Source organism: Rousettus aegyptiacus, unplaced genomic scaffold, assembly GCF_014176215.1.
Source record: "Rousettus aegyptiacus isolate mRouAeg1 unplaced genomic scaffold, mRouAeg1.p scaffold_m13_p_12, whole genome shotgun sequence".
NCBI classification, from domain to species: Eukaryota; Metazoa; Chordata; class Mammalia; order Chiroptera; family Pteropodidae; genus Rousettus; species Rousettus aegyptiacus.
In genome coordinates, this window is record NW_023416287.1 from 53,433,812 (window position 1) to 53,457,370 (window position 23,559).

The following is a 23,559-nucleotide window of genomic DNA, read 5'->3' on the forward strand; positions in this document are numbered from 1 at the left end:
AAAAATCTTAGGGTCCCTGGCTGGATCTGAAAATAAAACTGACAAAGAGTTACAGGAGAAAAACATACACATTTATTCATATAAGTTTTACAGGACACAGGAGCCTATTTAAGGAAATGAAGACCTAAAGAAACAGTTAGATCTGTGTATTTTAATGCTAGTTGTGATGAAGAATGGGCAATTGTATAGAAATATGATAAGTTAAGGAGTATGAGGTAATTATAGTAAACATTATATGGCATCTTTCCAAAAGTGGCATTTCTGTTTATTGCTGGTATATATAAATGCTAGCGACTTTTATATATTGACTTTTATACCCAGCATTGCTACACTCTCATACTCATCTAAATAAGTTATGTACATATTCTTATAAATTTTCTAAAACTACCACTATGTCATTGTTATTTCTTCATTTTCAATCCATATTTTATTTCTTTTTCTTGCCTTACTCCACTTTTTAGGACCTCTACTACAGTACTGAGGTGGCAGCACACTTATCTTGTTCCCCCTTTTAAAAGGAATGCTTACTTACACTGTTTGCTGTAGATTTTTGTAAATACCTTTTATCAAAAAAAATTTCCTAGTTTGCTATGAATTCCTTCTGGGTAGATATTGAATTTTATCAAAGGCTTTTTTTGCATCTATTGAGGTTGTCATATAATTTTTCTTCTTTAACCTTTTAATTCAGTGAATTACATTATTTTTTCTTATTTGAAACTAACATTGCATTCTTAGGTAAATGAATTTGATTATGACATATCATCTCGCTGGATTTAAATTGCTGAGTTTTTGCTTAGAGTTTGTGAGATTGCACTGAAATTTTTGTTTCTCACACTCTCCTAGTCAGATTTTGGCATAAGGTTATGCTATCCTCATAAAATGAATTGAGAAATAATCTCTTTTTCTATACTCTAGTTTGTGTGAGATTGGGATTATTTATTCCTTGAATATTTGGTAGAAGTCACTGGTAAAATTGTGTCAGCCTGAATTTTTCTTTGCCAAAAATATTTAACAATAGAGTCAAGTTCCTGAATGGTTATTAGTCTATCTGGCTTTCTATTTCAGTTTTATTAACTTAAATTTCTTGGAATTTTTCACTTCATCTAAATTTTCAAATTAACTGGCTTAAAAGTGTTCACAAAATTTTCTTTGCAATTTCTGCGTCACATGTGGCTATAACTTTTCCTTTATTTTTCATGTCGTTGTTTTACCTTCCCTTTTTTCCTTGATAATTTTTCACCTGAGGTTTATAAAATTTATTAGTCTTTTACAAGACCGGTATATGGCTTAGTTGGTTCTTTCTATTTGTATTTGTTTTCAATTTTCTTATTTTCTTATTTTATCTTTACTATTTCTTTTCCTCTATTTTATTGGACTTTATCATGCTGGTCTTTTTCTAACTCTTTTGCTCTTTACATTTCAAATCACTTTCTCTTCTAATATAAGCTTTTAGATGTATAAATTTATTACTTGTTCAGTTTTATCTCTCAAACTTCCAGATAGTATCAAATATTTGATATACAGTATTGAAATATTATCACATTTCCATAATTTATTTTATGACCCATGAGATTCCAAACAAATGGGTTTTCTAGTAATCTTTTTTAATTTAATTATTTTTTGACTTAATTGTATTGTGGTATGAAAATATAATACAAATTTTTCAAAATTTGTTGAGACTTGCCTTATGGCTCAATCTATGATCAACCTTACTGAGGTTTCTTGGTAGGCTCAAAAATAATTGATTTTTTTTTCCTTATTCTATGACTTTGTTTTTGGGGCTCCACTTTTATTGAACTCCCCACTTAAATCAGACACAAGGCTTTTACTTCTGCCCCAAGCCTGCAAAAACTTATGTTCGAATTCACTAGATTCAGCAAATACCTTCTAGGCAAAAGCTGACTTTGGTCTCTGCTTATCTCTCTGGGTTCTGGCCTTTTCTCTGTCCTAGTGCTATTACTTATCTTTTGCCAGTTTATAGTTTCAGAATATATTTTTAATATTTTACCCAATATTTTTGTCGTTGTTTTCAGTGAGGTAGTTCACACACTCTAGCAGAGCATATTACTAGAAATGGAAATCCTCATTTATTTTTTACCAAATATTTATTGGGAAACTACTATGTATGGATAGGTGTTATTATTGTGATCTGTGCAAAATGAACTAGTAGCATGAGAAAAAGAGACATTGACTGGAGTAGGAGAGTAGAGGCAACTAACAGAAGGTAGTGGGAATAGGTGGTGAAAAATATCGGTTTGGGAGTCAAATAGTCTTAGAGACAAAACCCAGGATAACTGCTTACTAACTGTGAGAACTGAGGCAAGTCACTCGACTTCTCTGTGCCTTAGGTCCTTCATCAATAAAATGGTCTAATGATAACAGTAGTTAGTAGTTTGTAGTTAGAATTCCTAGAAGAGCTGAGCATATATATGATGATGGCTTGGTCTTTGTCCTTACAGAAAAGAAGCATAAGCTGGAAACAACAAAATTATTTCTCTAAGGTTTAATCACTTTCTGGGAGCTGACAGAGGGAGGGCATAGGACCACCTCCCTCTAGGCTAGAAAGACTTGATTCTTACTCTAGGGAAAGTCCTCTTTCCAGTTTCCCTCAGAAAAACCCCTTCTTTCTCCTGACTTAAATTGGTTCCTCAATGAGTTTAGAGTGTTGAAGACTAAAGACAGGAAGGAAATATCTTGCAAGCAACTTCTGCTTTCTAGAAGTTCCTTGAGACAAGAATACCTGGATGTATTCTTATAAGTGGGGAAAAAGGGGAGGAAATGCATGGAGAAAACTAGTTAATATTTAAAAAATTATCACATTGCAAAAAGAATAGCTAAAGCATACCAACTAGAAGGAGAAGGAGAGAAAATCTGAGAGAAAAAGAGCACTCTGGATGCCATGCTAGGGAATTGGACTTTTTCCTCTAGGGCAATGGATTGCCAATAACTTGTGTTATCGTCAGATCTGCAATTCGGGGTGGAGGGTACTTAAAACTGTGGAAGAATGGAGAGCAAGAAGAACAGCTCGGATATGCCTGCAATGGATCATAAGAGACACAGTGAGGGAGGGCCTGATTGTTGTGGAGTGGAGCCACATGGTCGTACAACTGTGGAATACCTTGAAAGTGACCAACACAGTAGTTTTGCAGAGAGCTTAAAAGAGTGAAATGACAGGACTTGACAGATGTGAAATGGGAATAGAAGGAAAGGAGCATCCCTCCTAGGTTTCTGGTTAAGATGGCTAAATGAATGATGGTGCAATTAGCCAAGATAGGAGATTCAGGAGGAGCAGGTTTGAAGAAGCAAACATAATGGACCTAAATTTGATGTTGCTGTGGGCCGTGCTGGTAGAGATGTCTAAAGGCACTGAGCATAGGCATGTGTGGCTCTAAGGAGTTCTGGCTGACCAGAGGAGGGAGTTTCAAGAAGGAAATTGTGGTCTTTTTACCCTACAGGGATGTGATAAAGAGGACCTGCAAGGGATCCACTGTATTTGGCAACCAGAAGGTTGTTGGTGACTTTAACCTAAGCAGTTTTGGGAGGAGGGGAAGAGGAGGAGAGGGAACAAGACTTGAAGAAGTGAAAAATTTGAGACTCCCCTTTTCAGGTAGGTTAGCAGGGAAGCAAAGCTGTGAGTTAAGTTGATAGCCTAAGGGGGAATTAAGGGACAAGAAAGTCTGCTAGTTCGCTTCCTCTTTCTCCTTTCCTCCCGCCTGCCTTCTTCCTAGGTGGTGGAAGAAATTTGAGCCTTAAACAACTAAGATATGAATCCCGAGTTGAAGAGGGGACAATGAGCAGAGTGAAGTTCCTCCCATGGAGCTGGAGGGTAGTGGGGTCAGAAGACAGATGAAAGAAGAGCTTCCTTCCTCTGACATTCCAATGGAGTAGGTGGGAATTCTGTGCTCCCCACACACTTCTTAGGTGTCAGGGGCAGGAGGTGAAGAGATATCATGCAACAAGTATTTAATGAGTCTCTTCATCACTTAAGCGGTGGTGTAAATTAGGTAGAGTCAGAGAATGAGGAAATCTAAGAAACGTGCACCAATCATTCAGAGTGAGGTATAAAATCTAAGGCTGGAGAAAGGGAGGGATGCGTAGGACTTCCTGCATGATTAAAGGAAGAAAGGAAGCTTGGCAGAATATTTTTCTCCTAAGGCAGGAGGTAGTGAAATAGCCTGCGAGACACAGGAAAAGTCTATGCAGGAAAAAGGAAAGAAAGGAAAGAAACTGAACAACATGTTCCAGGTTCCAGACACTAAATGAAATTAAGCACTTTGTAGGTAATCTTATCCAGTCCTCAAAATGATCCTGTGAAAAACGCATTAAGGTTTCCATATTACCGATGTAGAAACGGGGGGATGCAGCTTTTTTTTCGCTCTAATTTCACTGCTCCATAGCAAAGTAAAATACTTTGAAATATGGAAATCCTTTGAAAGTCCTTGGCTTTCTAAATTTTTATATCACTTGTGAAACCAGGTGAAAGGCACAGAAGAGGAAAATTCCTAGTGTGCTTGGACCAGCAAAACCACCTGTCCCATTGGGCCTTGTTTAAGGATGCAGCAAAGCTTGGCTGAATACTAGAGAAAGGCCTTAGGAACTTGGATGAGGAAGTGGTTGCTGGGTTCCTTCTGCAGAACCAGCGAAGGGGAGCTGGTTGCCTGGTCCTAGCACAGTCCAGTCACACCATGCTTTATCTGTGGGAAGAAATTGTGCTGTGGCTGGGCTCATCATACAGGAGCTTTATATAAATGCCCACTTTTCAATATCCTCAAAGCTGTATAAATTATTATCCACAAGATGCATATCGAGAAATTAAACTGCATTTGTAATACATGCTCTTCTGTTCATAACAGACTAGGCTGGAAAAAGATAAAAACCTGTGTGCAACAATAATATATAGCGATAGCAATCCATTTCTTTAAAAAGTATATATTTAAAAGGGGATGTAATATAATGGGGGGGCGGGGTTAGGAGGAAGGAGAAAGAAACCAAAGGAGCTACTGGTGATCAAATTAGATGATAAAACATTCATGCCACATACATTTTTTGCACGTTAATATTCTTTTTTAGCAACTGGGCACGAAGTTCCACGTGACACGCCGCAGGGTTGCCACGGAGACCAGAAGAAACTTTATTTTTAGAAAAGTAACGCCCAGGTTCGTGGGAGCACGATAGAGGTCACGGCCCTGGCCAGTCATCGGAGGAGGTAGACCGCGGAGTCGCCGCTCTAGCTTGCTGCGGACCCAGGAGGGAAGCCGGGAGGGGGCGGTGTAGCGCGGCCGTCACGTGATAGGGGCGGGGCCTGCGTGCCGCCCGCCCGCTTCTCGGCCGCTGCTGCCGCCGCGTCCCATTCATGCGGGCCGCCTGGCTCGGCTGCGGCCCAGGCGGCTCCCAAAGTAGCGGCGGCGGCGGGTGCCGGAGATCCGTGCGTTCCCGGGCAGCCCCGCCCCCTCAGCTTCCCGTCAGCCCGTCCTGTCCCGCTGGTCCTCGCTGTCGCGGTCCAGCCGCCGTCTCCCTTCGGCTGTCCGCGGGCGCCGGCCAGGAGCCGAGCCGCTGCAGGTAAGCGGGCGCCGGGACGGCGTCCTCGCGCTTTCGCACCGCCCTCCACCGCGGGTCGGCCTCCGCGGCGGCGTCGTGTCAGCGCTCGGGGGTGACGTGGGGGCTCCAGCATGGCACGGGACTGCCCTGCTGGAGGCCGGGACCCTCCGGGGCAGCACGGGCCGAGCGGCTCCTGCTCGCGCCTTGGCCGACACGTAGATGCGGCGCCGTGGCGGGACGGGCTCGCGGTCTGGGCTGAGGGGCGAGCCGGGGGCTGGCTGGTGAACACGATGGGAGGACAGGAAGGCTGCAAAATTCGGATGCCTCCGCCGCTTCCCGAGGCAAAGGTCACTTTAGACACCCCACCGCTCAGGTTTCTGGCGTGGAGGCTCAAGCTGAGGCCGAAGTGAGGCTTGGCCAAGTCTGGTCGCGGCGAGGAAAGTGCAGCGGGAGGCCGGTCTTCATCCCGCCTCCGGCCCTGGGGGAGGGGGCGGCTGTGGCACGTGATCAGCGGTGAGGCCGGGGCTGGGGAGTTGCTGTTATTGCTCTGGGGCCGTTTGTTCGCCCCGCGTCTCCGGCTCCAGGTTGTAGACCGGATCTGGGTATGAGTTGTTTTTCTCTTCTCAAACCCCCTCTTCTCGGAGTGTCTTAATGTGTATTGAACTTGATGAAATACAGTTTACACTGAGGGCTTCTCTCGAAATTTTTAACCCCGGCGGGTCACTGTTTTCTCCACTCGACTGAATAAGTTTAGACTGCTACTTCTCTCACTGAAAATTTGAGGTGACATTTTGAAGGCATGCTAATGAAGAAGAGGATGGAAAAGATCATACTTCCTTACAGAAAGTGCTGGAACTCTTGGCTATTTGGAAATGCTCTAAAGGATTATTTAACAATCGCTAAATAATTTTAAATGCATATTTGAGGATTATTTTTCATACTTTTTTTTTAATTGATAGAGTCTCTTACCTTGATGTCAAGCCAGCCCGTGTTGAAGCTCCTTGCCCAGTAGAGAGAGATGCTCGATGTTACCATTTCTTAAAACTTGGCCTCACTCGTTCATAATGCTTTGACAATACAGTCAGTTTTGAAATATATTTTGAAATACTTACAAATTATTTAGTGACCCATAATGGTTTCTAAATTGATAGTCTGATATGGGTTGTTCTTAGGACCTTAAGAATAAAAAGTCGCAGGTGATGCTGAGATGGAGATCGGCAGAGCCCACAGCATGGTTCTTGGGGAGGATTCCTGTGACTTAGCCCTCCCTTGGCTGGTCCTTTAGTGTAGCATTCTCACTTTTCCCTAAGGGAGTCATCTTTAGGCCATATCTGGCTCTAGTGTGAAAAGCAGTCTAAAGCAACCTGTGAAAGAGCCATTGGGCAATATATATGGCTTCTTTTAAGTAAATGTGCAGTTTGTTGTGGTATATCAGACTGAAGTAACTCCGTGTCCAAATGTTGATAGAGATGGCCATAGAATGCTACAAAAGATGATAGGTTCTGTTTTAGTATTTGATGGCACTGTTCAGAACCAACAGAGAAGCTTTACAATTAAGAGGAACTGGAAATGGGAGTGTGAAAAAACCGCTGAACTCTATAGTAAAGCCACTCTTAAGCAAATAGCAGAGTCAGCTGGGGCTTTGTCCTTCACTACTAAGGTTTCTTGTAGCAATAAAGGTACTCATCACCCTGTATTGTAATTTTTGCTTTACTGATTGGACTGTGTTCTCCACTACACCAGGAGTCAGTCGTTGAAGGCCTGACTTTGCTGCCTGGTATCAAATGCTGAGGGGGCTTTTAGCAGAGCCTTGGTTTTTTGAATAAAGGTAGAAAGCAGCAGATGGGTTGTCCTTACCAGTGACCTGAGAGCTGGTGGCACTTCCTGAATGAGTTCACTCAACTTTACTGAATTGTGAACTTTGGATGAATAATCGTGGCGGTGCCAAGCATTAGTCGTAGTGAAATGTTAAATTAAGCTGATGATTATTACAATGAACATTTTGCAATGTTTAGTTTAAATATTAATATTCAGTTTCAATATAGCTTGGTTCTTCATCAATAGCTATTTCCTCTGGGTATGCTTCTTTGTATGCAAATTTCCTCATATATAGCCGCACAGCAACACTTAGCCTGAAGCTTTGTCTTGTTAGGAGGTAGTTTTAGCTACCTCTCTTAGGTGCTTAGCAACCTAAATCAAGAAGTTTTTATTTAAATCTAACTTAAGTCTGACCATCTTTAAATCCTTTCATTTTTGCTCTGACCCCAGCAGCTGTCACTCTGTGTATGTACATGTGCACATATTAACTTGCCCTGAATCACTGGGCAGTGGTTTGGGACCTTTTTTGAAAGCCTGTTTTTATCTGTTTTATTCCCATCATTAATAAGTAAATTGGTGTACTTCTGGCTGAGTCTGGGAGGCTTCTGACCTACCATTTGCTTTCTTCATGATGAAATAACTCACAAGTTGGTAGGTGGAGCCTCTAGTTGGCAGAACTATATAAATGATCTTATTAAAACTTTGAAGATATTTATTGCAGGCTGTAGCAGTAAGCTTAATGGCTATATCTTGGTAAGAAGGCATTTGGATAAGTTGTCTTGGTGTCTTTGCTAGCAATTAGCTGTGCTTTTTAGAATCCACCTCCCTTGCCTTCTGCTTGATTATTTTAGTAACACACTATTATAAACACTAAACTTTACAGCACTGTACTCTTCAAGACGAACTTGTGAGGGAAAATTGCACGCTCCTGGGGTCCGGATGAAGTAGTTAGGTATCTTCCAGAGTCAGTGGCAACTTGTGTGTAGTGGGGCCACTCCAGTTCTGCAGTCCTCACCTCTGGCAGCTGTTCCTGACCAATGACAGGTCTGCCCTTGATCTGAAATCCTGCAACTGGATGATTCCACTCTAAGTTTTCAAGTCTATCAAGAGAGAACAACAAAAAGAATCCATTAGGAGATAAATTGTGCTGCGATGTTTATAAAGCCCTTAATGTGACTTTTAGGATTAGAATGATGATAAAGTGTATATTTTTTTCTCATTTGATTCACTTGACTACAATTTAGATTTTTTTTTTCCTCTAAAGCCTTTTAGTGCTAAATTTCAATGATCCTATTTGTCAATTTAGAGTGTTGTTAAAATTGTTACTAAGAAATGAGGAAGAAAGGAGCCAGAAATCATTAAACTTGTAAAGCATAGTGAAACAGTCAGCATTAGCTCCTTTTTCTACCTTCATTTCACCTCTGCACAAAGAGTGTGGCTGAGAGGCAAGGTCCTATATGATTGTTAGAAGTGGGATCTTTAAAAATTATTTTCACATTATTTAGGTCGACTATATAATTGAGAAGGCTGCATAAATGTATTAGAAAAGTGGGAGGTGGAGCTCCTAGAAAGTGATCTTATAAAAATCCAGTTAGAATGTGGTACCTATTTTTGTAATCTTTGAATTTAGAACTTTATTGTCATATATTTTTAACATGAATCATCCACATTAGGCTCTTCTACAGCTTTGGAAGAGAAACATTGATTCATAAGAATATACCTTGTGACGTTTGGGCAGCTGGTGGATTGCCTTTATCTGACTTACTGGGCATATTTGAACAGTTTAGAAAGACTTCTCTAGTTAATTTTATAAACAGTAACTGATTCTATTGTCTTTATTTCATTTCTTATTCACTTTTTGTTCTAATTCCCTTGTCTTAATTTTATTGTTTAGTAGTATGTATATTTGTCTGAACTACCTTAAATTATTTTTTCAACCAGGCAGAGTATAAATAAAATATAAAGTGATTTATAAATGCTAAGTTGTTTTCAATTTCTAGCATCTTTTTAATCTTTTTTGTTTAAGAATCTACAGTGATGTATTCTCACCTGTTTTAGCAAATCTAAATTTCTCACCTCCGTTCTCTCAATTCAGTTTCTCCCTACCATTTCCACCTGCCTCAAACATTTAATCATTTTCTTCATTCTTATTTTCCTTGATTAACTACAGCTATAGGAGGCACGCCTCTTTACATGTGTTGATGTTGTAATTTTATGCCCGCTCTAAAGTCATCTGACTTTTTTCTCACTGTTAATCGGTGTTAGAATAAATAACTATTTTCTCCTTAACTTTCGGCGCTCCCGTGGCTTACATCAATGCCACTTTTCCTCCTTTGCTTTCTGTAAACATTGAACTAAGAGGAGGAGTATGGGAGAGATGGAGAATGTTGAATGGAAATAGTAAGAAGCTAGCTTTAAAGGTTTGCTAGATTCTAGTAGAAAAAGTAGAATTTGAGGAGAGGAGGAAGGAGTGTTTAAACGTGGGCACCTTTGAGTATTGTGGGGACAGAGAATCTGTTGATTTTAAAGTAACTACAAAGGAGGAAAAGAGGAATGGGTGAATCTTAATAGGTTGATGTGCAGAGGGAGCTACACAATAAGCAGGAGCAGCTGTGAGGCCTATTGTGCAGTGCATTGGAAACTTTGACGGGTCTAGTATGCTTTCTTCCACTGTATTGATTTTTAATTTTTTGATTACTTGTTAATTTAGTTGAAATTTTAAGTAACATTATAGAGAGTGTAAAGGAACATAGAGTTGAAAATATTAAGAAACATGATTATTAAAGACTAATATTTCAAAGAGAGGAGTACCAGGATGTAGGTTTAAATTTATTTTCGGTTTTGGTGGCTATAACTAAGTAGTTATTAGATGAAGCGGAGAAGCTGAGGATAAGGAAAACATCTTTCAGAAACACTAAAGTTGGAACTAGTGATTTTACTGCAAGAAAAAAGATACAGATTTGATATCAAATAACTTCTTTAATGACTGATTGAATTTCTGCATTTACCTATTTCTGAAATATAATAGGAAGGATAATTAATTTAAACATCTATTTTTAAATCTATAGTAAGATGCTTTCTTAACAGAAAGTATCATAATTATAAACAAAAAGTTCATTGGTTAATCTGGAATTGAAATCTACTTAAAAGCCTTGTTATAACTCTGAATAAACAAAGGAGTTATACAATGACCAGGATGGTTCTAATTTATTTAATGCATTATGAAGTGACTGTTATTGCTCCTAGCAAGATAGATGTGTCCAGCTGTGGAATAGACTTGACATTTAACTCATTTTAAGAGAAGTGTCCAGAATACTTTAAAAGGTGTTTTGGAATAATCTGTTCGGTATAAAGATATGTGATAATTTGATATGATTTTGTATTATCAACTATGAGACAGCAAAACCTTCAGATAGTTAACATGAATTAAAAACTGAATTGATGCTCTTCGAATGTGGTATGGTATTTTCCCCAAAAGTTGAGTTTGTAAATTTGTGATCCTGGTAAAGTGATGCCTTTCTTCTGAACTACCAAAAGTCAAGGAATGTTTGGGTTTACTGAAGAACCAAGGAATATACTTTTCTGTTTACTTTAGGATGCAAAGTATAATTATTTTTTTCTTTGTAAAATATACTAAAGCATCTGTCCACATATATTTCTTTAAGCTCTCTTAATGTTTTTTTGGATGAATTATAGGTATCAATTTGACATGATAGACATAACCTTTATTTACTTTATCCACAGAGACTTTTAGTCTGTAAAATGATGCTGATACTTTGTAGGAACACTAAATGTTTCTAGGAAGTTTTTAATGTTTGCAAAAGATTGTCATTATAGTTACATGATTGAACACCTTTGGGTAAAGCATTGTGTTTTACATAAATTATCTCAAAAGTTACAACAATTCTGCAAGGTAGAGATAATATCCTTATTTTCCAGGTGAAGACACTGAAGCTGAAAGAGATTTGCCAAAGGCACACAACAGTATTGTGGCAGTGGCCTCATTCTAGTGCCTCTGCTCCTGTGCCAGCACACTGCCCAGGAATTATAAGAATTCTTATGCATCTATTAGACATGCTTAAATCAATTTTAGGATTTTGTTTTGACTTATTAGCTAGAACTAGAGAATTCTTAAGTTCAGCATCTATAAACTGCTAATAGAATAACACCTGCTATATAGGGTCCTTGGATTTCTATGAATCATTTATGTATGCAAATCCAGCTGTGCCAGAGAGAGAAATAACAGCCAAGTAAACAGTGGAGGTGATTTGGTCCCACCATGCCTACTTGGTGCCTGCTGTGGAAAGAGTGAACCCAAGGTTCCATTGCCTGCCTTCCACAGTGTAAGCACATCACTGCTTGTTTGGGACCAAGTATTTAAAACTTGGTCCCTGAATTCTAGCTAAATATTGCTGTCAGGCTCAGCCTGAGAGGAAAGCAGTTCTTCTGTTTAGTGTTAGGAAAGAGGAATGGACTCAGTTGGACTTTTTGAGACATGACGTGTCATAATCCAACATGATACCTTCTTCCAGAATTTTCCCTGGTATTTTTGACTATTTCTGATTTGAGAACTGTACTCCACAATCACTGGTTACATGAGACCAGACTGTAAGTAGGAGCACTGAGTTACAACATGAACAGAGCTTCTGGCTTCTTATTCCATTCAGGAGCCCTTGGCCCATCACACTGTGGGTAGCAAGCTGAAACCTCTAATATTGTTTAGCATCTGAGCTTGAGTTTTTGAACTGATTTGGTTTTTGGTGTTTCCTTCACTGTATCATTTGACTCAGTAACTACATGTGTAGATAATAGGCTCTTTATTAGAGTTTTAATGGTGTTTTACTTACTATAATTGAAGAAAAAGAATAATTTGCTTTTTATCAATTCTTTAATACAGAATAACCTCTCATTAAACAAATACATTTATAGACCTTTAGGAATTCCCAAATTCATGCATACACTTTTACTCAGTTGTGTCATTTATAATGTGGCGATAACAATACCTACTGATGGGTCAATTCTGAGGATTAGATAAGGGTGTACATTAAACCAGAGCCACAAGCTCTCTAGAGATCCAGAGGCAGGGTGACAGGCTAGGAGCTCTGACCAGACCAGATGACAGACAGTATGGAAGGGCTCGGGGGCAAAGTAGAAAAAAGTGAATAGAACATCTCTCCTGCCCTGAAGTAGCTTATAGTACTGTAAAGGAAATAAGTCTACTTCTATATAAAGCAGACTTTTATAAAACTGTGGTAGGGAGGGATTGAGAAGGGAGTACTAGCAATAGTGATTGAAAGCGAGTCACAGAAAATATCTTGGAGAAAGCTTCTGTGCTTATATTTTTAGCATGAGAGTATGATTAATTGAAAGATGTTTATGTCTCAAAAATATGATTGCTTCATGTGCTTGCTTAAATTTTCTATCTTGACCCAGAATTTTTATTTTTATAGATTCAAAATAGAAAACACACTTTTATGAGTTAGTGATATTGTATACAAGTCTAATAAATATAAGCCTTGTGAATTTTGCCATCAAAGTTCATCTGAGAATTTTGTTGTCTAGGCCTTTTGTTGGAGCCATATCTTTGTATCTAGAAAGCAGAGCTGTCTTCTCTATAGTGTATATAATGTAGATGAACGTTTAACTGGAAGGAAAAAAATCCTGTTGCCAACTTGTTCATAAAGTCATTAAGTAATTAACAGTTTTCTATAAACTCTAGTAATTGATTTTATAAAAAATTTCCTAGATTACATGAAATTTTAGTCTCCACTAGTTAAAAAACGAATATACCTGTATTGTGACGGTGGCTGATTTTTTAATCTTCTGAATGTCATCGTTTTAAATGCTGACTAAATCTTTTGCTGGTATCCTTGCCATAGACTAGAAAAGGGCTTTTGTGTTAGGACATTTTCTTACCCCAAGTAAGTGGACTAGATAACTTAATAGGAACTTTGGTAATATTTAAATTTCATTTGTTATGTCTTGTTAATGAGATATACCTAAAGTGCAAATGGACCACAGATGCTGATGCTGAGAGTTGGAAAAGAGCTTTTTCTAATTTAAAGCAAAACAAAACAAAACCCACAGTGCTCATATTTACGTGTTTATTTTTTCTTTTCTCTAGTAGTTTGGATTCTGTAAATACAGTTCTTTTTCATAACACTGCATCTCATGATAGTTCAATTCATCTTTAAATTTTTAAGTTTTTTTATATATTTCAAAAATTCAGATAATACTTTGAGATATGTAGTGAAAAACACCAGTCTCTTCCTCACTGCTGATTACTGCTTATTAGAAGCAAATGCTTTCACCTCTCTTACCGGTTTCTTGTGGGATGTAATTCCATGTCCATATGCTTATAGTACTATAGCTTGGTTTTTTGATCTCATTTTTTTAAATTTTTTTTTGAAGTTTTTACTTTATTTTTTTTCTACTTCTCCCTCCCCCTCCCCTCTGGTAACCAGTAGTCCATTGTCTGGGTCCATGAGTCTCTGTTTGTCCTGTTCATTTGTTGCTTTTAGGTTTATACTCCACCTATAAGTGATATCATGTGATTTTCAATTTTTTCTCGCTTATTTTGCTTAGTATGATTATTTCAAGGTCCATCCATGTTGTTGCAAATGGCAGTATTTCATCTCTTCTTATGGCCAAATAATATTTCATTGTATATATGTACCACAGCTTCTTTAGCCAATCATCTATGGTTTTTCGATTTTAGACATTGTCTATGGATTTCCTACTATACAAAATGAGGATTCATCTCTTATATAACCCTCTGTACACAGATTTCCTTCTGTCCTCCCAACATAACTATCATAATTTTTTATGTCTTCAATATTCAGTATTTATTTTCATGACTGAATATTGTTCAAAACAAGCATATGCAGTAATTTAATTTCTTCACCGGTTCAAATTTTTGTTTTCTCTGGACTTGACTTTTGTTGGTTCTCATTTCTCAGTACCAGTCACAAAATCAAGCCCCCAATTTCTGACTACTACAAAATTCCTCAGTGCAGTCAACACTTCGCTTGAATCTGTTAATTTCTCCCCTGTATTGGGTCCTCTTCCCTAGATATTCCTCTCTCTGCATGCTTTCTCATTTTATAGGCATATTCTCCTTTAGCTTTTTGAGAAAGGACTCACGGAAGGTCATTTCTCTGAGATCTTACATGTATGGAATTTTTTTCTAGCCTCATACTTAATTGTTAGGCTGGCTGTAGAATACTAGAATAGAAATAGTTTTCCTTTAGAATTTCGAATTGTTTCTTTTGAGAAATTGCTTCTTTTTTTTTTTTTTTTTGAGAAGTCCCAAGCTTTTAAATTTCTCTCTTTCTTTTCCTTCTTCATTTCCTCTTCTCCCAAGTTGTTGTTGTTGTTTTAGTACCTTTTACTACATCTCTTTTTAAAGTCTCTTCTTACTTTCTCATCTCTTGATAAACTGCCTTCATTTATGATTTGCAGCCTCTTTCCTTGGACTATTCACGGTCAGGGAGTGACTGGAACACCTGGGAAGTGCCTTCCTCATCTGGCTTCCTGGTGAACCCATAGTCCTGGCTTTGTTTTGTACACTTGCACCTGGTTAGCAGGCAGTTATGTCACCAATCTCTGTAGTTCAGAAGGTCATAAAAATAGAATGTACTGAGTGGGTGCTTCTCAGACCTGGTGAGGTGTGGCCTTTACAGGGATGATTGAAAGCATAATGTGCATTTTGCTTTGCATGGCCCTGCCATCATGGATATTTCTTATCCTTTGCCCTTAGAAAAACCTGGTAACCTTTAACATTGTCTTTTGGCATTCTTCTTTCCTGACTGCCTATGGTGGAACCCACAGCCAGTGTAGGTACCGCTCCATCCTTTGTGCTAGGCACTTGATGGGAACTTTCAATTTGAGAAATCATGACTTTGACTCTGGGAAATTTTCTTATAGTTGTCATGTTTTTTTGACATACCTCCACTAATGTGGGCTTTTGTTTTGAGCACTTCCTTACTTTCTGGTCTTTTTTTTTCTTCATCTATTTTTCATCCTTCAATAATAATCTCTTTCATTTCTTCTAACCATTCTGTTTGTACTTGTGAGTTACCCCTTGTATATTTCTTTACTGTTATGTTGGTGAGTGTATCAGTTTGTTAAAGCTGCTATAACAAAGTACCACAGATTGAGTGGCTTAAACAACAGAAATTTATTGTCACAGTTATGGAGGCTGGAAGTCTGAAGATCAAGATGCCAGAGGGTTAGTTCCTTCTGAGGACTGTGAGCGACAATCTGTTCATTCTTCTCTCCTAGCTTCTGACTGTTAGCTGGCAATCTTCAGTATTTCTTGGCTTGTAGATGCAGCACCTTGATCTCTGCCTTCATCTTCACATGGCATTCTTCCAGTGTATATGTGTCTGTCTCTTCATCCACATTTCCCCTTTTTGTAAGGAAGTCAGTTATATTGGTTTAGGGCCCACCCTAATGACTTCATTTTAACTGATTACCTCTATAAAGATTCTGTTTCCAAATTAGGTCACATCTTGAGCTATTGAGGGTTAGAACTTCACCATTTTGGGGGACACAGTTTAATTCATAATAGTGAGTTTTAAGAGGGAATAAAGGTGGAGTATGTGACATCTAGTGTGTTCAGCAGAATGTCTAGTCATAATAATATTTTTTAAGATGCTTTTAGTGACATTTATCTTAAATGAAGATCAGAAAGCAACCCTCAGAAAGTAATTTTTAGATTATGACTGAAGATTTTTGTTCAGACTCGTGTGACTGAGGAAGTTTCTACTGGTTTCCTGAATGTTTAACTTAGTATCTGAGTCACCTCATTTTCCACTCTCGTTTTGTTTCTTAAGTAATTTGAAGATTGGCAAAATGACTAAAGAAAGAATAGCAGCAGTATTTTATGAGAAAGTAAATCCTAAGTATATCACAGCATAGTTTTGTGAACACAATAGCCAGGTTCTAGTGCTGTTATCTTCCATGTTAATTATATCCTATTTCTTTTTCAGATGTGAGCCTTTTTGGAGTTTGTTTTTTAAAATTCCATCATTCAGTTTGTTTTTGGCTCCCTAAGCCCTTTACCGAAAGTAGCCCCCTCCTGCCCTTCTTTACCTTAGTTTCTAACAGCACCACTTTCTTTAATTTCCTTCATAAAAGCCTAGAATTTTATTTTTTATTTGTTATTTCTCCCTCCGTTAAATCTAAGTGCTATGAGAGCAGGAACCTCGTCAAGCAAGTTCACTGCTTGAACCTAGGACAGAATCAAAATAGTGCTTGGCACATCAAAGTGGGTGGATGCTGCTTTTAAAAAGATCAGTGAGTGAAACAGGCTTTCTTTTCCCCCATTCCAAATGTTGCTTCACTGACCTGCTTTTGTTCTTGGAAGTCCTTCTCTCCTGTTGAAGAGCTCATTTTGCAAGTTGGCTTGCAATAACACACAAGTGCAGCCTTACCTGACATTTGTTTTGCAGAGGTACACATAACTAGGACACAGCTCAAACCAGAGTGATGATGGGTGGCGCCGACAGTAGCGGTGCACTTGGCTGCTATCTCTACAGCTTCTCCTTTCATCCACCCAAATGTCCTCCTAGAGCCAGGAAAGGGAGGTCTCTCTCCTAATATTTTTTAAAATTCTACTGGGGTCCCAGTAGGCACTGTGCAGAATAAAGCAGGACATGAGATCCAAGCTGTATTTTAATTGGCATTGGTACAGAAGACTCACCTGTCTCCGCAGTTTCTCCCAGGGTTGCCTGGGGTTGTGAGCAGGATCTCTGCATGGCTGTACAGGAATTCATATCCCTGCTTCTTGGCCTCTCGGTCGCCATGTTATATTTAATTGAGACAGGTCAACCCAGGCAGTTCAAAAGAGAAAGGTGGAGAAGTGAATTTGTGCTTCCTGATGTAGAAGACTTCCCTCTGGGAAACTGTGGGGCTGAATTCCTGAGAGTTAAATGCAAGAGAGATTGGAGGCATTTGAAAAAACTGTGTTATGGGAACTGAGAAATTCTAGTCACTTTTATTACATCAGTTAAGTAAGCTGGTTGATTGATACTTATTTTTTTCATTTCCTTTTCTTTTGAATTAGTGTGTTGCTAATAATCAGGGATGATCCTCCTCTTCATATACAGGAGCCATAAGATGATTGATGCAAAATATAAGCTTAGTCATATTGTTTGTCAGAGTCAAACTAGTATCATGGCTCTGTCTTGATTTTATCCTGGCACACTGAAGGGTTATAAGCACAATGGCTTGGCATTCTGATGACATCCTGAAGGTGATTTCTATTGCTTTGACCTCACTAATATTTCTTTGAATTCCAGTTAGGTTTAGAAAAATACAAATCTCCAAAAATGAAGAATACATATTCATGAAGTGTTGAATCTGGTACCTCTTATGCGAAAGTTTATAATCATCTTTGGAGTCCCTAGCAGATTTAGAGAACTTGGTATCTGTAGCAAGGTCTCTGTGAAACCAAATGATTCTGTGTGTGATGATGGGGAACTAGGAATGGGACGTGGTTCTGTTGTTCTGGGATATATATATGATGTTCGATACATACATACATACATTCTGTCCTGGGTTATGAGCAGATAGTTCTTCTCTGTAGCCCCACAGTGCTTATTGAGGTGGGGCGGTAGATGATCATTGATGATGAAAAATATTGCTATTTAAATAACAGGTACAACATGTTATTAATAAATCTAAAGTTTACCCATGAAATCTAATTACCCCAAGTTCTTCAGTTTTGTGCTACATTACAAGTGGATAATAAGGAAACTGTTGGTACTCCTATTAAAAAATGTAACTGCAGTATACTACCTAGCCATAAAAACATGAAATATTAACATTTGTGACAACATGGGTGGATCTTGAGAGTATTATGCTAAGTGAAATAAGTCAGAAGGAAAAGGACAGAAACTGTCTGCTTTCACTCATGTGGATTATAAAACCAAAAGTAACAAACAAAACAAACAGACTCATAGATAAATAGAATAGTGGTTACCAGGGAAAGGGGATTAGGGGAGAGCAAAATGGGTTAAAGGGGTCAAATATACAGAAATACAGGTATTGAATTATAATCTTGTACACCTGAAACTTATTAACCAATGTTACCCCAGTAAATTCAATTGAAAAATATTTTGCTGAACTCTTCATAAAACTACATTCCACCAAAGTAATTTCTATGAGGAAAGATTATAAGAAAGAGGGGTAAAAGTGAAAGACATAGAGTGCTAGAGATTTCATTGTTTCCTTTTCACTTTAGCTGTAGTATTTTTTTTTTTTAATTGCAAAATGTATTCATAGTGTTAAATAGAAAACCACTGTGCCGAATGGTGTTACTTTGTACAATAGCCATGATATTGAGGGAAAAGTGAAGACAGGAAATATATAAAATGGAGTCACTTTAACCAAACTGCTAAAATTATTTAACATTATGAAGCTTGAGGCATGAGTAAAGACTTACTCTTATTCTAACTAGCCTAGAAACTTAAATTTTTTAACTTTCTAGTCTTATGTTAATGCCTGGATATACCTCTGGACATACACCAAACTTCCAGATAACTCTCTGATTACATATTCAGACCTCCTGACATCCATCATCCAGACCACCAGACATGACCAGACCTCCTGGCCCCCATCTTCTGGACCACCTGGCACCTGTCATCCTGACCTAGGGCTATGAATATAGGACTGATAATTCTTAAGAGAGTACTTTTAGTAAAAAACTCTTAACCTTTCTTTCTTTGTTGGAACACTTCTGGGTTTTTGCCTAGCTATGTTTCCAGTTTGCATCCTCTAAGACCCTTGAATAAATCTTTATCATTTAAAAAAAGTGTACCCGTGAAGGAGTATGACAAAAGGCTTATGCAATCAAATGTATATTGCCCTCGTTAGGGATGATGTGCATTTCAGTGATGCAGTCATTCTCAAAAACATTTTAAAATACCACTTACTTTTAAAATTGGTTTCAGGGGCTCAAAATATATCATTTTATACTCAGTGGTGGAAGATCTTTACCCTTCAATGTAGAGTAGGTTTTTGGAAATAGCCGGAAGTCATTCAGAGCAACATCTAGTGGATCATGGGTGTAAGAAAGATGAATCATATCTACTTTTGTACTGTTTAAGAGTTGCGACCATATAGTCATAATATTAGTTTTGATCCTGTGTAGCATCTAACTTTAAAGATAGTCATTTCAGGAAAAAAAGAATATTAATGACATGCTGAACAGTGGCATATCAATAGGATTTATTGATTGTATCCTTCAGGGGTGATTAATTTAAAAGACAGCATTCATGTTAGAGTTTAGTAGTGTTGATATGACTTAACAATTTTACAGCAAAACATGGAAGAAAGGAATACATTGGGAAAGATGCCTTACTTATGCGTCTTGGGGAGGCTGGTCTGATTTGGACCTGGTGTAGGGTGTAGGTCTCAGAGTAGGTGGATCCAGTAGTTTTTACCTTAAGACCATTTCATACTCCCCTAGGTTTCTTCTGACGCATGTTAGTCTTATTTTGGCTGTTTGGAGCTGGAATGTGAATTAGACTCATACTATTTGAACAAATAAGCTGAAGGGTGGACCTCAGCTGGATGGGGTTTAGGGAATGGGGAAATGATTTGGGAAGCTGAAACAGATTAAAAAGAGCTATTGATTGAAGTGGGAATTAGATTGTAAGTCATTCGATTACTTACCTGTGTCCCTAAGTAGTGAACTCCTTCATGGCATGGATCCTAGCATACCATAGGTGTTGGGGCATCTATGTGGCATAGGCCTTGCAGCTATTCAATACTTTTTTTTTTTAATGAAGGAAGAGAACTAATATTTATTAAGCAGCTAGTAGTTTCCAGGTGCTGTCTCATTGAAACCTGGAAGCAGTCCTCCCTAGTAGGTACTGTGACCCAGGCTCTGTGCAGTGGTCATATGAAGCTCAGATCAAATTGAAACTCAGACAGCTTAAGTGCTGGGGATACTCTTAGTAAGTGGTAGAGCTGCAATTTAAAATTTAATTTGTCTAGATTAAAAACCAAGCTCCGTGCCTCATTGGCTTATCCCTGACATTCATGAGGGCCCAGCCAGAACAGGGGTATAAATATATGGCCACATAGTGTCTAAACTAGTGGTCCTTAAAGAGAGGAAATTTTGCCCCCAAGGGACACTCAGAATGACTGGAGACATTTTTTGATTGTTAGAACTGGGAGAAGTGCTACTGGCATCTAGTGGTGGGAGGCCAGGGATGCTATACTCCTCCACACCCCAGGAAGAATGATCTGACCTCGATATCGCTATGCCAAGGCTGAGAAACCTTGGTCTAAACTATTAAAACTATGATTCCAGTCATCCCCACAGCCTGGCTAACATTCCCACCAATGGGCCCTTTCCCAGTGCTGTCCCATCCTATGAGAGCCTGAGCACTAGCACAGATCTGCTGGGGAAGTACGAGGTGCAGGTCTAGGGGCAGTTTGAGTTGTGCTTCCTTTCTGTTTTCTCAGCTAACTTATTTTCAAAAAACTTTCCTAGTGGTCTGAAAAGAAGAAGAAAAACAAATGCTGTCTTTTTATTTTGGGTTTATGATATTGCAGGGCCTTATAAAGTGCAGGAGCCAGGGCAGAGGCCCCTCTTGCCCAGGGCTAAAGACAGTACTGGCACCTGGCATATAGTAGATACTGGGAAAATGTTTGTTAAATAAATATTTTCATAACAGCATTCTTTCTGAATGAATGAATGACATTTATGCTCATTCTATACTGTTTTATTTTAAGGGTGATTATTACATGATGTAAGGCTAGATTGAACATGTTTATCTTCTTTAGCAGGGAAGTAATTTAATTTGTAGTACCTGCATGTTCTCATCTTTCAAATAGCAGTTTGGATTAGAATCAGGAGTGTTCTTCACTTAGGGTCCACATACCAGCCATAGAAGGGTTCCTTCCATCAGATCCTCAAACCACAAAATTAGATCGTGGTTCTGTGGATATACATGCATACCGCTCGTGTGTACACTTTCTGTAAAGAGGGTATATTCAGGAGCTAAGATGGATTCTGCCTTTGAGCTATTGTGAATAATGCTGCTATGAACATTGGTTTATAAGTATCTGTTTGAATCCTTGTTCTCAGTTATTTTGGATATATGTCTGGAGTGATATTACCGAATCATAGAGTAATTCTATTTTTAGCTTTGTGAGGAACTGCCAAATTATCTTCCATAGTGGCAGTTCCATTATACATTCCCACCAGGTTTCAGTTGCACAAAGGTTCATTATTTCTACATCCTAAACACACTTACTTTCTGTTTCTTTTTTTATAGCCATCCTAGTGGATGTGAAGTAGTATCTTACTGTTGTTTTGATTTGCATTTTTATTTTAAAAAAAATTATTGGGGTGACATTGGTTAATCAGATAGGTTTCCAGTGTACAATTCAATAATACATCATATTTATATATTGCATTGTGTGTTCACCCAAAGTTAAATTTCTTTCTGCCACCAAATATTTGACCCCTTTGACCCTTATCTACCCCCTCCTCCCTTTCCTCTGATTTGCATTTTTCTAATGATTGATGTTGAGCATCTTTTCATGTACTTATTGGCCATTCGTATATCTTCTTTGAAGAGCCAATTATTGAAGCTTTTGCCCATTTGTAGTTGGGTGGTTTGTCTTTTCATTGTTGAGTTGTAGAAGTTATTTTTATATCCTGGATATTAAATTCTTATTAGATATATGATTTGGAGATATTTTCTTTTCACTTTCTTGATAATGTCCTTTGATACAAAAAAATAGATTAAAATTTAAAATTTCGAGGGAATCTAATTTATCTACTTTTTGTTATTCATGCTTTTGGCTTTATATCTAAAAATCATTTGCCACACCAAAAGTCATGCATATTTCCTACTGTTTTTTCTAAGAGTTTTATGGTTTTAGCTCTATATTTAGGTCCTTGATCCATTTTCAGTTAATTTTTCTATGAGACGTGAGGTAGGGCTCCAGCTTCATACCTTCGTATGTGAAAATCCAGTTGTCTTAGCACTGTATATTGAAGACATATTTTTTCTCCATTGAATGAACTTGGCACCCTTGTCAAAAATCTGTTGGCCATAGATGTTTGGGTTTATTTCTGGGTTCTCAGTTCTATTCCATTGGTCTGCATGTCTATTTTTATGCTAGTATCACATTATTTTGATTACTGTAGTTGTGTACTAAGTTTTGAAATCAGAAACTGTTCTTTTTCAAGATTGTTTTGGCTCTTCTCAATTCCATATCAGTACAAGAATTGGCTTTGTAGTTCTGCAAAAAAAAAGTATTGGGATTTGATAGGGATAGCGTTGAATCCATAGATCGTTTTGGTAGTATTGACATCTTGACAGTATTACGTCTTTGTATTCATGAACACGAAATGTCTGTTTACTTAGGTAATTTTCAGTTTTTTCCAGCAATGTTTTATAATTTTAAATATGCATTTTTTACCTTGGTTAAATGTATTCCTGGATATTTTATTCTTTTAGATTTATTGTATTTGAGATTTTAAAAATACCTATCACATTAAATCTGAGTTCCATCTTAAGAAATAAGTCCTAGAAGGTACTATGGGAGACAGCTTGAGGTTTGAAACTGGCTTTGTCACTTTTAAAACTAGCTGATAACCTTTGTATGTATCAAATAATCTTTGTGAGTATTTCTTCATCTATTAAAAACAAGGATAAAGCAAATATGTCTTTCATGGAAGTTGTGTAGATCAGAGGTAATAGTATACAAAGGACTAGCCCCAGAGTATGACTCAGTTAAATACTAGATAAATAATAGTAGGCTGCCAGTATTGTGTTTTCTTAAATGGTTTCAGTATAAATACTGGTTTACTATACAGTTTCTCATGAACATTTATATTACCTCTGCTTATTTTCAGATCCAGAAGTTTTATGATTAAAGTACATATTAAATACTTGAGTAAAATTAATTTTTTTGGAAAGGCTAATAATTTTCACACAAATTAAATATCCTGTTCCTCAGAGAGCCTTATAAAGTATATTGACTCTGGAAGAAAAATAAATTGTAATCAAATGTCACACTCGTTCTGATTTCATTGGTGCTATGTCCTTAGAAGAGGGGAACCTTTCTTCTAATGTTCCTTTCAGATGCCTCATTGCTTTCCCAGATCCTATATTGTGCCCTGACATTGCAAGATTAAATTTTAGAAATTGCCACCATTTAACCTCTAAGAGT

General features: G+C 37.9%; 1 protein-coding gene across 1 annotated transcript in view; it reads left to right on the forward strand.

Moving 5' to 3' along the window:
- The first annotated feature begins 5,442 nt into the window (after positions 1 to 5,442).
- Positions 5,443 to 23,559, forward strand: part of LPIN2 (lipin 2) — a 79,244-nt gene continuing 61,127 nt past the window's right edge. Inside the window, exon 1 of the mRNA XM_016156971.2 lies at positions 5,443 to 5,559. The gene's annotated coding sequence lies outside the window, so the exon portion shown is untranslated. The remainder of the gene's footprint in view (positions 5,560 to 23,559) is intronic.